Below are 14,268 nucleotides of genomic sequence, written 5' to 3'. Positions count from 1 at the left end.
AATAGGGGTCTTTCTGCCAGGTAAGTTACAGGAGAAGCAGCAAAAATTCAATTGCAAATGTTGCAAATGCAAAAAATGCCTCCATCATGTTCAATGGGGGAAGGGGGCTATATAAATTCATACACTGTAAGCTCCCCCTAGTGGTGGCGTCGGTATGTAAATATAGAATAAATGAGCTTTGTGGCAATATATTGGAAAGATTTTACATAAACTTTTGGGTGGAGGGAGCATGGTGAACATCATACATCATTTTCAAGCTGAGGGGGTAAGTGCTGGGGGATTAGGACAATCGGGTACCTTACAGAGTCACTGTGGGATAAAGTGACCAAACCCTTTAAGAAGATAAATAGGTTTTGTTACCTACATGTAGACTGTTGTACTTTTTTAATGATGGCAAATAAAGGAACATAAATTTTACTTGGATGTGCTACGACAAACTTTTTGGAATCATCCCTTTAAGAAGAGTCTGGGCACTTTGACCTTCTGTCATTCACATTTTAACCCTTCGTTGGGCTGCTGCAGGAGCTTGGGTTCTCAATTGGCCGTATTATTTCCCCTCTCATAGGACCAGCAGAAAGTCAGAAATCTGTTGAAATAGCACAAAGCTCAGCTGAGACCCCAAACATTTAACTGTGTGGTTTCCTGATATCTCACGCTGCCCTGACTTGGATACCGAGGGTCCTTTTAGTCTCAATAATGGCAAGAAAGGGTCTAAAAGTCAGACCTCACAAGCAAATTATTATGTCTATTCATCCATGTCTGCAGTTTGGGTACACGGAGGAATGAGATAATGTAGAGGCGATGATCTTCCATTCATAGAGGAGTCCCCTGGTAATGTATAATGCATCTTATCTATTATTACCGTGTGTCATTCTGCAGTGTAGGAGCCATCCGCCGGCATCACAATTGTCTCCATCTCCAGTATTAGCCCTATCCATCACGACTTCCCCCTGAGCTATAGACGTCTCTCAGCATTATTAATATCAGCAGAACATCTGCTGGCAATAACACAAATGCTTGTAGGATACAATAATCAACAATATTTTCTCAGCTTTATAACATTAAAGTGATCCTGACAGTGGCTTCTTGCTTCCCACACCATAGGTGGCGAGGAACACCGACAGGCTAAAATCATTAGCAGACACAATGGGGCACATTTACTTACCCGGTCCTGTCGCGATCCTGCGGTGCGTTGTCCGACGAGGATTCGGGTCTGCCGCGATTCACCAAGGTCGTGCTTCCAATTTCCTGCATGTGTCGCTTCTGCGCTGAGGTCCGCCGGAGTTCACCTTCTTCTTTCTGGTGCATGTAAGTGCTTGATCCTGCGACACAATTCTGTTTTTAAATCCCATGGTTTGTCCGAATCCGTCAGGTTGTCCGACGGCATGCCCCCCGATTTCTGTCGCATGCAAGCCATCGCTAATGTGCCACTATCCGAGCGCGTGCGCCAGAAAAGCCGGAGAAATTCAGCGCAAAATGTAAATATTCGGGAAAACCCACAGAATCGCAGTCCGCGGACCCTTAGTGAATGAGCCCCAATATTTTACACTGAATCGCTGCATTACAAATACAGAAGGACCTGTTAGTCATGAAGAGCTGGTCGGGGAGAAGTTTTGGGGAATCCATCCAGAGGACACTAACCCCCAACATCAAAATCCATCATGATAAACCAGGGACACTTACTCATATATCCAGGCACCGTGACTGTGGTAATCTTCTTATATCTGTTATCCTTGGCCTCCTTCCTTCTAAAATCAACTTTTAAGATTATGCTAATGTGATCTGGCTTTACAGACTTTTTATACGGTCTCACCCTCCCCCCTACTCCCTCAGCACTTGTGCAGTGAACACTTCCTGTTGTCTGCAGTGCAGGAGGGGGGGGGGGGAGGAGTACGGCAGTATAACAGCCTATTAAGCCAGATCACACGGGTCTAGGGTTCACCTCAGGCTTATTAGCCACACCTACTACCCATCCCGGATCCAATGGGACAATCCCGATTTTTGGACCCTGTCCCACCCGGTGGGGGGGTATGAGAAGGGACGTCAACTCTGGCAACCTCTGCACATTGAACATAGAGCTAATGCAGAGCGCTACCAGGTCCCTGCATTACTACTGTGTCTAAGCTGCTGTATGCAGAGTCCGGCAGGTCACACAGCCTGAGGGATTGAGATCTGCACACAGCAGCAGCAGGGGGCGAAGGAGAGCTGCAGGAGAATGAGGAGAGATGAGGTAGAAGCATCTTGTGTTTGCTATTTTATTATACAGCAACAAAGGGGGAGTTTGGAGGAGGCACAATATGAGGTAATATAATCCCAGGGAGAGATGAGGGGTAGAGTATTTTGGGGGCATAACGTGAGGGGGAGATCGAGGGCAATATCAGGGAGAGCTGGGGGACACAATATGAGGGAGAGCTGGGGCCATCATATCAGGGGGGTCATAATGAGAGGGGTAGGAGGGGCCACAATGTGGGGGTGGGACAAAAGCAGGGCTTAGAGCTGCATATTTTGTCCTTTGTACATCATATAGCATATTTTAAAAAGTTTATTTTAGAAGGAAGGAGGTCATGGATGACGAATATAAGAATATATATTCAATGGATTTATGAGTAAGTGTCCCTGGTTTATCATAACGGATTTTGGTGGTAGATTTCCTTTAAACATAGTCATTTTAGTCCTCAAAGCTCTTACAGCAAGTAGTGAAAAATAACTTTTATCTCCAGAGATATCAGCCATATCCTCCTCCTCTTCCCACTTTCTAAAACTTAACATGGTCAAAATGGAACTGATAATCTTTCCATCCGTCCTATCAGAACTAACCATCACAAGTCCCCATTCTCAAAAGTCTACTGCAAAGTCATTTTTGCTCTGCCTTATACTTTAAGACTCACATCCAGGTCCTCACTACAACCTGCTGCTTCCATCTCAAGAACATCTCTCCCATCCGATCCTTCCTCAACCCAGAGTCTAAAATTACTAGTCCATGCCCTAAGCATCTCCTGCTTGGACTGGTGTCCACTGCCTCTTCCAGTCTCTCCACTGGTTACCCATTGTACAACAAATTCAGTTTAAAATACTAACCAGGATTTACAAAGCCGTCCATAACCTGTCCCCTCCATATATCGCTGATGTCATCAGCCAATACTGTTCCACACGTAATCTCTGTTCCTCACAGGACCTTCAGTTTCACTCCATTACCATACGCTCTTCTCACAACTGTCTCCAAGACTTCTCCTGTGCTTCCCCCATACTCTGGAACTCTCTACCAAAATGTTTCAGACTGTCCCCCACCTTCCAATCCTTCACACGTAACCTGAAAACCCTCCTGTTCAGGATATCCTACAATACACAATAACTGCTCTGCTCCCTCACCTCCTGTCTCCATCTACCATCCCATATAGATTGTGAGACCTCACGGGCAGGAACCCCCTTCCACTTGTTTCAGATTTCTGTAATTTTGTATTTTGTACTTGCATTTGTTCTTGTTTTATGTAATGTATGTGATCCCCTTACTGATTGTTCAGCACCACTGACATAATGCTGCTCTATAAATAAATAATAATAGTAATAAAAATACAGGATACGTCACACAAGCAGCCCGGCTCACAGTATCACCACATGGTACTCACACACCCATTCATTCTAAACATAAGTAGGGTTGTTTCTGACACAACATTATTGAAGATCAATTTTTTCAATATTTTTGGTTTGTCAAATTTATATAATAAAAATACTTATAATCCGTCGGGTTTTTCGAATGTTTCCGTTTTGCGCTGAATTGCCCCGGGTTTTTGGCGCACGAGATCGGATTGTGTCGCATCGTCGCTGGCTTGCATGCGACACAAATCGGGGAGGGCGCGTCCGTCGGACAACCCGACAGATTCGGACAAACCGCGGAATTTAACTTTCAAAATTGTGTTGTAAGATCAGCACTCACATGCACCGGGAAGAAGAAGGGAAACTCCGGCGGACCTCAGCGGGGAAGCGACACATGCAGGAAATTGGACGCACGATCTTAGTGAATCGCGGCAGCTCTGAATCCTCGTTGGACATTCCGGATCGGCGGCATTAACGGGACAGGTAAGTAAATGTGCCCCCCCGTGTCAGTGAGCCTCTGCCTGTGGGGATGTTAACCATTGTTAGTAAAGTTTTCAGCATTTACTGAACCAGGTGTGGATAATGGAACAGGGATAGGCTACTGAAGGAGGGGGGCAGTATTTTAGTTTTCGCCTCATGCAGCAAATATGATAGAATCAGCCCTGGCTACAGGATAGTCAATATCAGACAGAACCTTGTGAATACAGTAATGGATAATGATTGTGATGTCACACAAGGGGGTGATGTCATGCTTTGCCCACATCCATCTAACCTCCATTTTCATTGAGCCCAAGATTAATAATATATATAGTATGGTCTTATGAAAATGTCAAATGTAACACTAATGTGGGCTGTTAAAGTATTCACAGTTCCCACAGATAAACCAGAATATGTAAAAAATAGTAAATAGAAATACATCAATAAATGTGGTCTGTATTCTATTTGCACTTATTAATCTGTATATCCAGAGATATCATCCCTGCACGTTGCTGGCAGCCAGGATGATCGCAGGCTCTACTTCTCCGTCGGATATCTTCATAGACCTGACCTTTCCAACTTTTAAATGAAACACTTGTCATGTGGAAGCAGAATATTGAAGTGTTTGAAGCGCTGCCCTGTGTGAAATGGGAGCGAGATAACAGGCTGAGATATTGTCTCTCTGCTCCCTTTGCTGGAAATATCACGTCTACCGGATCCTTGTTATTTTATTAACTATAACCTGACAGATTTTTATGATTTATTTTGTAGCCAGGTCAAGGACTATAATAGAGATGTTCACTAGATACCCTGGGTAACCTATCTACACGGCATATGGTACAGAAGATGGAACATGTACACTACTACTTCAAGGTCTGCTTTACCATCACGCAAGATTACAAATTGGTATTATGTCTTTCAATCCTAAAAATCCTTTCAATTGTATTATGTTTTATGGTGTCATAAAATTAGGTTTAAAGGGCAAAGAGCTTCCCATCACAACTTTTTATTAGGGATAATTTGAGACTTCGAAATAAATCATTGTTTAGCCCCGCTGTCTGCCCATAAATATTAGCGTACTAAAACAGGTTCAGCATTTCAAGCTTGCAGCATCTTTCAGCAGACTATGAATAAGTCAGTAGTCGAGTGTGTTTATAAGAGGAATGACAATGTTTCTAGGCAGTATGTGATTTATATTCATTATTTTCCCAAAGTTTTTTTTTCTCTGTGGCTTCTATCTGTTATAGGAGTTGGAGGAAAAGACCTAGCTGCTGTGAGTCCCCTCTCGCCTTCCCCTTTCCTTGGTCTTCTATGAAATGTGAAATCTCTTTGGGCTTCAAAGAATTTAACTTTCAGGCACCAGGTGTAGTGGACCCACTGAACAACATGGACAATGGCGTAAGCCGACACCTGGAAGCAGAGTCTAAGTGGCACCTGGTCTTCACCAGAGCCTGCCGCAAAGCAGGTTGGACTTGCTACGGTGTGGTACCACCAGGTCACTCCACAGGCCCAACTTTATCCTTGGTGGTGGCCAGGGCAAGGTACAGGATCAGAAGGCAGGCATAGAAACATGGTCAGGCAGAAGGTCAAGACAGGTGGCACGGGATCAGAGTCAGGGATATAGCAGAAGGTCAGGGTTGGGAGCAAAGGAGCAAAGTCAGGAACGGAGCCGAGGTCACAGCGGGAAATCGCCATAAACGCATCTGGTTTCAAAAACAGACACATAAAAGGCAAGCTTCCAGACACCAAGCAGAGCTCCAGTGGCGCAATCGGTCAGCGCGCGGTACTTATAAAGCAGTAACTGTTGAGCAATGCCGAAGTTGTGAGTTCGAGCCTCACCTGGAGCATTGTTTTCCTCTTTTCATCCATTTTTGTCAATTGCCAAAGAAAGTCTCTCATGGTTCACCATCGCATCAAAACATGATCATTGGGGAAACGTGCCTAGTTCTTTTGCTTTCATGTCTTCTGGCTTCTGCACCCATGTTTTTCAGATAGTTTGCCGTTTGCAAACAAGAACATTTCTTAGAAATCAAATTGTAGTAACTGATTTGTTTGGAAATGAAAAAAAAAGTGCTCAGCTATATTTTGTTCAGCCCCAGTGGCCTAATGGATAAGGCACTGGCCTCCTAAGCCAGGGATTGTGGGTTTGAGTCCCATCTGGGGTGTTTGAGGCTGTTGATTACCAAAGCACACACACATGCTCTATTTTACTTCCAGATTTAAAGCACTCAATCATCTTCTTAGAGGAGAAAGCTTTCTCTAAGGCACAAGGCACGAAGATCCATCAGGGGGCACAGGAAGGGGCCAGGAATTTATCCAGAAGGTGGTTGACCAGCACCAATCATTGGTGCGCTGGCCCTTTAAATCTTATGGGGGGGGAGGGGATGAGGACGCACTCGCCGGAACGAAGAGGTAAGTGGATCTGCAGAGCTCCGGGGGCACAGGGAGGCACACGGAAATGCCTGTGACCTGGGAACATGGGTCGCAGGGCACCCTGACATTAACACAGAAAAAGTTATTTTATCAGAAAGGGAAGAAACACAAGAGGAGCTAAACACATGTGTTTTTACATATTTGCAGGCAGTCCTGAATATGTCATAATGTTATTGTCAGAGAAATATGCAGACACAAAAGTATCTGGGAACAAGCACGGGATCAGGGTGCAGGCTTAGGTTACAGGCTCTGAAACAGGGTAAAGGGTCCATCACAGGGTATAGATAACAGCCTCAGATAATGGTTCAGGGTTCCAGATCACATTGGGGTTCAGGGTTCTGGATCTGTCAGGATACAATGTTTGGGTTCCGGATCAGGTTAGGGTTCGGGATCTAGCAGGATATAAGATTCAAGGATCTGGCTCAGGTTGGGATACAGGGTTACGGATAAGTTCAGTAAAACAAAAACAGACAGAATCACTTCTGCTCACAAAGTATATCCAGCCCTGAGTGAACTGGGGATTACATTTTTATCCAATTCCTGAACCTCACCCCCAGCAGCTGACTGGCTAGTCCCTGATTCACTTTTGGGGAGACCAGCACTGAGCTGCAGAATGTAGCTTCCTGAGTGCAGATATCCAGATGAGATATCCACTGGGATAAACCACAGCAGAGCAGCCCTTGATGAGATGAGCATGCTGAGAATTCAATCCAAACAAAGGATTCTGACATCCTTAGGAAGTACTTTAGAACATTACATTCATCTTTTTTTATTGATAACAAACACGTTTGTTCACAGAAAGCTTCACAGTGTCTTCAGAAGTTGCTGGATTGTTCACTTTTTTCTTCATTGGATTTCAGCCTTCTGTAGAGAGGTGATCCGTGCAGCCATGGGCATGGTGGGTGAGCTGGTTGTCCTTCATATGGACATCAAGACACCACCTGTCCATGATACACACACATGACCTGGAACACACAATGAAAAAAAAAGCTATAACATCTCTGTTATGATCAGATACAAACTAAGCTTAGGTTGGAAGACCAACACATTCCAGGGTCATCACTTATAACCCCCTAATAGGTAGAAAAGTTTATAGTAGATTCTGATTTATAAAGGCTGATCACAATGGACATATTTAGGGTGTGGTCAAATGCATGCATTTTTGCCTGTGCATTTTTGCCCATTTTTGGCTGGTTTGAATCCGTTTTTTTGTTCATTTCTGAAAGTTTAAGCAGCTGTGAAAATGTTAACACACCTGCTTACAGCTGTTAATACAGTGCCCCAAACCTTCATCTGCTCAGTCGCCTAGTCAAGCCGGTGTACTACACCCTGGCTGATCTGTGCATATGCTATAACCAGGGACTGCTCCGGCTTCATTGTATTACAGCGCAGGCACGGGGAGCTCAAGGATCCCATTGGGCCCATCACTAGGTGAGAATAAAAGGTTTTTTTATAGCGCTCATGGAGGTAACTAGCTGAAGAGCGATTTGGGACACTAAATCACCGGTTGGTGGTTTTTGTGTCTCAAATCACCCTAACAGGCCCACTTAAATTCATCTTGGATTCGATGATTGACTCCTGAAGGTCATCAGTAGGTAGCAATCGGTTACTATGACAGCTGGGAATATATTCTAGACTCCAATCCCAGTACTGCAGTATACAGTAGAAGTGATCAGGCCCAAAATGGTTAAAGGGTCTAAAAAATTGTAATTAAAATGTAAAAAAAAATTATGAAACCTAAAAGGTCTTATCACCCCCTCTTAATTAAAAATAAACAAACAAAAAAAAAATCATAAAACATGTTAGGTATCCCAGTTTCCCAAAATGCCCCGCCCATTGTGATGTTAAAATGGTTGTTCCCGCCAGTCAACCCTGTAATAGGAAATAGCGCCCACATGTCTGAATAACCACATTTCCGCTATCTTGCCCTGTATTGGAATACAGTATCATACTGGACTCTAGATATTAGAACTGCACTGACATAAAGCTTTATACATATGATGGCACTTTTCAAACGTGTATAGAAACCACTAGTTTTATCCATTCTTCTTTTTGGGGGAGCAAATTTATTTTTGTTGGGACTATAAGATTCACACTTACAAAGCCTCACCAGGCTAAAATGTTGACTTCTTCCCATCCCCATGTATTGTGTCCAGCCTACACCCAGTAACAAAATGAATTGAGGCCAATGGGCGTACCACACGTCAGGAAATTCAGAATATGTACACCAAGAAAAGGGACGTGTTATAGGTACTGATACTGTACATGATGGAAGTGAAAAAATAGAAAATCTTTATTTAGGTTCACACAAATATTAACCAAACGTGTATGCCACAAACAATTTAAAATCACTTAAAAAGCACCATCTGGTGCTAGGTCTCTACTATAGCAGCAAGATAATATGCGACAAAAAATGAATGCTTGTTGCTATAAGCAACCCTAGAATCTGATACAAGCCAAGATATTGGGCTATAGGGTTGCTATTCCATCTACCCTATCGAATCAATATGACCGGTGTGATACTATGAGGTATATACAAATGAATAATGTAGCAGTGTAAAATGCTGCGCAATATACATATACCAGACACTTGAAAGATAAATGAAAAAATATCACCGGATATGGGGTAGATGAGGCTGGCTCCCCAGCCTACACCCACTCATGTCAGAGGTAGGTCTACTTGTCTTACCCTATAGCTCTGTTTTCCATTAAAATATGTTCAGACTCTTCTGAAAAAATAGGAGAAAAAGGAGAAAAATATCCACTCTGGCCACACTGGTGAGAGGTTAAAAAATTGCATTTTTTAGTGATGTTTTGCCGTTTTTAACGTTTTTTGATGAATTTAATAAACTAAACAAAAAAAAAAAACTTTTTAACCTCTCACCAGTGCGGAGAGAGTGGATATTTTTCTCCTTTTTCTCCTGTTATCTACCTTGGATCTAGACCAAGCGCACTCCATCTCCCTGTCCAGCACAGAACAACTACGAAGATGCAATCTTGTGGGTGAGCATACGCACCTTTTTTTCTTCTTATGTTTGTGTATCTTCTGAAAAAATGTTCGTAATGAAGAACAATCCATATAGTGTCTTACCACCAGCCTTCACTGAGACATTAAAGAGAACCCGTCAGCCAAAATAACCCCCCTAAACTAAATATATATTCATAAACTGCCATTAGAGAGCATTGCCTGTATCCCTTCATTGTCCCTCTACATGCCTGTAAACCTAAGCAATGAGGTCCTAAAGCTGTATGCAAATGACCTGTGAAATGTCCAATGAAGCATTAGCATATTCAAGCTGTCCACTCTATTCATGAGTGGGAGGTACAGCCACACCCCCAGTGCATGACTGACAGCCTGTATAATGATGTGAGGCTGTATAATGATGTGCTTCCTGGTGCTGGCGCCCCCTGCAGCCTGTGTGTGCATAGGAGAGATACAGCAGAACATGTCAGATTCATGTGTAGCTGATGTCTGTGTCTCTCACCTGTATATTAGGAGGATGCAGCATGTCAGCAGATACAGTACACACACTAGCCATGCTTTACTATACATTACACACAGACATGAGCAGGGGGAGGAGAGGGGAGGGGTAACAGGGGTGACATCACTGCCTCGGACCATGTGACCAGCCTCATTTACATAATAAAGAATAGATGATTTTATAATGATTAATGTATGAAATAACTAGATAAAGGCTGGGATGGGATCCTTGTGAGCTGCTCCAACAGGTAGAGGTGACAGGACAAGTGACACAGATCTGATGACAGGTGTCCTTTAAGGATAAATTGTCACAAAGTGACTCCTAAATGAAAAGATGTGACTGCCGCACTGCATTATAGATTTGCAATCGATTGCTCTGCCGGTATCTGATCTTGTAACAAAAGCCTATTGTGTGGCAGAGGATATTGTAGGAAAATAAAATGTATCCACAGTCAGCCCTGAATTCCACCCTTGTAGGTCATGAAATCTTCATCCTCATCTAATACTATACATTTACAGAATTCACATTACAGACATATTAAAAAGTGAAGAACTTCCAAATTATGAAAAAGCACCAGACACGGGAGAGTCAATATACCCCAATTCACCAGACTCCGGAAATTACCCTACCAGGTGTTCATTGGCCATTTCTATACAAATTGGTGGGTTGTGGTCAACCTAAAGTGCGCAAACATTTCCCAACTCTTCCCTTAGTGCAGATGACGGGAAAGAAGGACTGAATAGTCGTGCCAGATACTTTGCTCCACTTACATACATGACCGCCAGGGATAAGGTTCCCTCTTGAGAACACGTCTGCTAAACAATTAGACTAACTAAACTAACACTGCACTGCACTATTCTGTATCATACTTCACACAAAGCACGGGGGTTTATTGTGTCTGTGTACAGAGGACCAGCGAAACTGAACCGGTGTAGAGTTCCATGTCTGTCTATAGTGTAATAGATATGAGGACTGAGTACTAAAATATCGGGTTATCAGAGGTCATGCAGGAGTCATGTGACCTTTACAAGGGTCATTAAACTCTGATATCTCTTCCACTGTCTTGTTATCCGTACCTGAGGTCTCTTCTGCCGCCATTAATAAAAGCATTGGGAGCATTTAGACTTATTAGAAGCAGTCTATACATTTGTATTATGTGGCCTTTGCTCAGCAGAGGCCATTGGTGGCTATGGGTGACAGATGTTGTCACTGTATGGCATCCATCCCCGACCTCCGCTGAGAGTACACGCTAGATGTTTCCCTGGTGAAGTAAAAGTGGGATATATTGTAGCCCTGCGTTGTAAGGATATGTTGGGAATCCTTATGACTAATCTTTACAATAGAGGAAAAATCTAGCCTTAAGATAAGACAATTAAGACAAAAATATCTATCAGGGTAGTGGTAATGAAAACTTTAGGAACCCTCAGCAGAAATCTGATTTGTGCTATGGATGTACCGGCATATAGACAAAGAAGTCAGTCACCTCATTAACTTCTAGAGAAATCAATCTCAGGCAAGAATAGACATGAATGATAAAGAATTTTGACCGACATGCTCTTTATTTAGAGGGCATCCGCCTGGCCTCCGCTGGGAATATAGGGGATGTTGCCTCCCATTAACTTAAATAGGCAAGTGATTTTGCTACAGATTCTCCTGGAAGAAAATCTGTGCCCAGATTTATTGTGTGAATTTAGGGTTAGGGTGTAAGTTGAGAGGTATTCTTCTCTACCATTGAATTAGTACTACAAAATTGACATTTAAAAATCTGCATCTCATGTGTATTTCTGCAATAAAATTGGAGTCATATTGATTTTAAAGTATTTGTAATAGCACAAATCTTCTGCACTTCCATCTTATGAGATGTTATTGTCCCCGAATACCCTTTTACAGGTGACAGGACGTGATATACATAAATCAACCTACATAAAACAAGGTCACCCAGGATTGATGAGCAATTATACAGCAATTTGCAATACGTGTGTTATAATCAAAGAGTAACTAAGAGAAGCCGGGTCAGTAACAAGTTATGCATGAATCATAGCTTTCAGCACAGATTTGTTCTTAAAAAGCTGTCTACCTCAAGGGAATATGTCAGAAGTTTTGAGTATTAGGTAGGTATTGACCTTGGAGAGCTGTGTACCCATACCTTTGTGTGTTGTTATTAGCAACAATACTGTGTATATTTGTTCCAGGTTTCTAGCTGGACTTGGAGTACTCTGGTACACTTGTCTGTGAGATCCCTTTACTGAGCACAGCATAGTCCCTCCCCCTGAGTAACTGCTGTAATCCAACAGATGCCTGATATAGCAGTGACTCATAGCAGAGGGGGCAGAGTGTCAACGTTGCTGACAGGTTCCTTTTAAAGGAATCCTCCTTTTAACCCCATCTTTAGGGTAAATACTCCTGCCTTCAATATATCTTTAGGATGGCATTTTATTTTTAATTCATGCAGAGATTTAAGAGGAGTCATCACCACCCCATGCTCTTTGCTTCCCTTAATAGATGTTACTCCACCAAGATTTCACCTTAATTGTAACTTTTTCTCTAGTCCTACCCATTTCCAGGGCAAATAATGCCATTAGATTCAGCACCTTATATGTTTATTAGGCTCTCTACCTTCAGACTTATCCCATATCCCACTGATGTGATCCACGTCAAAGATAAGAATGGGGATCCCGTGTACCTAGTATGAATCCATGTGATATCCCATTTTCCTTCCTTCTGTGGGACTGTGGGAAACCTTCATGTACCCCATAAGAAGAGTATAACTAAACAGAGGGTATAATTTAGGGCCGGATTATGGGGAGGGATCCCGGAGCATTTGCCCCGGGGACCCCACCACTTAACTCATAAAGGGGGCCCCCTCAAAAAATATATGGAAGAGATGTACAGCTGCTCACCAAGAGTGCTCCCACCAACTTGCCTCCACAGTTGACAATTTGACACTAGTTTAAGGAACTGGTTGCCAGGTCCTAACCAATCAGTGATAGTTTACTTCCTCACAGATCACTCAGCCCAATCTGTGAGAGGAGATGAGAGAACTCTCATAGAAGCAGTGTCACGTGGTAATGGCGTGGGGACTGGAACTAATATTCACTACCACTGCCACTGTGCCAGGCCAGCAGATAGGCTAACACCATTGTTAGGCTAACATGTAAATAAGAGAAAGTTTAGAATATTAATAATAGTTTAGAAAAGTAATGTACATCACTTTATTCAGTGAGGGCCCCCACAAGATTTTGCACCAAGGGGCCTCCACCAACCATAATCCGACCCTGTAATAATGTAAGCACTGTAACTTTATAATTGACAAGGGAACAAGTGAAATAGACAAATAATCAGGAATTTGGAACTTTCTGACAAAAACATTGCCGTTTCCCCTATAAAACATGTGTAAAGGATGTCTCTGTGAGCTCAGCTTACATACTGGAGCCTTTCCAAAAATCCAAGGGAGTTTCGTCATTGTCCTGAAGCCAAGTGAAATGGCTTACAGCTAATGAGTGACTTCAGGAGAAGGTTATATATTTGTTGATTTACTATTTTATTGAAATATCACATACTGTATAAGATCTCCAAGTATTTTACAGGGCTGTGACCTCTGACCGGTATGTAGAGGGGATTCTCCTATGTTCACCGGTGATCACAATGCGCTGAGAGTTACAGAATGAATCCACAGTTACCTATTAACAAGATGCCACAGTGCTGAGAGTAAACGATTTACTAGGGGTGTAACTTCAGGGGGTGTGCAGCATGTGAGCCCAGGAACCATAGAGATACATAAGATGTCTCCTTCCCATATAAATAAGCTAGTACTATGACCAATATGGGGGTCTGTTCCGGATTTTGTATCAGGGGCACAGCAGCTTCGATGATTTACATAGTTTTTTGTACACTGGTAATTGTATACACCTGCTTCATGGTTATATTGATTCTAAAGTCATTTGTACTTGTTGCGTGTTACTATGCGTGTCAAATATAGTTACCTATTAAGGTTTTATAACACCCAGTATCTAATATATTCTATATACAAATCAATAACATCCATAATGTTATGTAATGTTAGATTATAGTCACATATAGAAAGACATTTACCAAAATTACTGCAAAGTAATGGAGCCCAGTGTACAGAAGGCATGTGAAGTCCCCTGCAGCTTCACACTAGGCTAGTGAAACCTGTCTAATGTTGTATGGTTTATCATACAATACTAATTGTGAGAAAACATAATATGGTATCAACTTTAACCCCTTCCCGATTTGCGCCGTACTAGTACGGCGCAAGGCG

At 42.7% G+C, this 14,268-nt stretch overlaps 1 non-coding gene across 1 annotated transcript; it reads left to right on the top strand.

Annotated features, from left to right (window-relative positions):
- Window positions 1-6,163: 6,163 nt before the first annotated feature.
- TRNAR-CCU (transfer RNA arginine (anticodon CCU)) lies at window positions 6,164-6,236 on the top strand. The gene has a single exon. It is a non-coding gene; the product is annotated as a tRNA-Arg (tRNA).
- The last annotated feature ends 8,032 nt before the right edge of the window (window positions 6,237-14,268 follow it).

Source organism: Engystomops pustulosus, chromosome 4 (genome assembly GCF_040894005.1).
Source record: "Engystomops pustulosus chromosome 4, aEngPut4.maternal, whole genome shotgun sequence".
Taxonomy (NCBI): Eukaryota; Metazoa; Chordata; class Amphibia; order Anura; family Leptodactylidae; genus Engystomops; species Engystomops pustulosus.
This window is presented reverse-complemented; position numbering and strand designations above follow the sequence as displayed.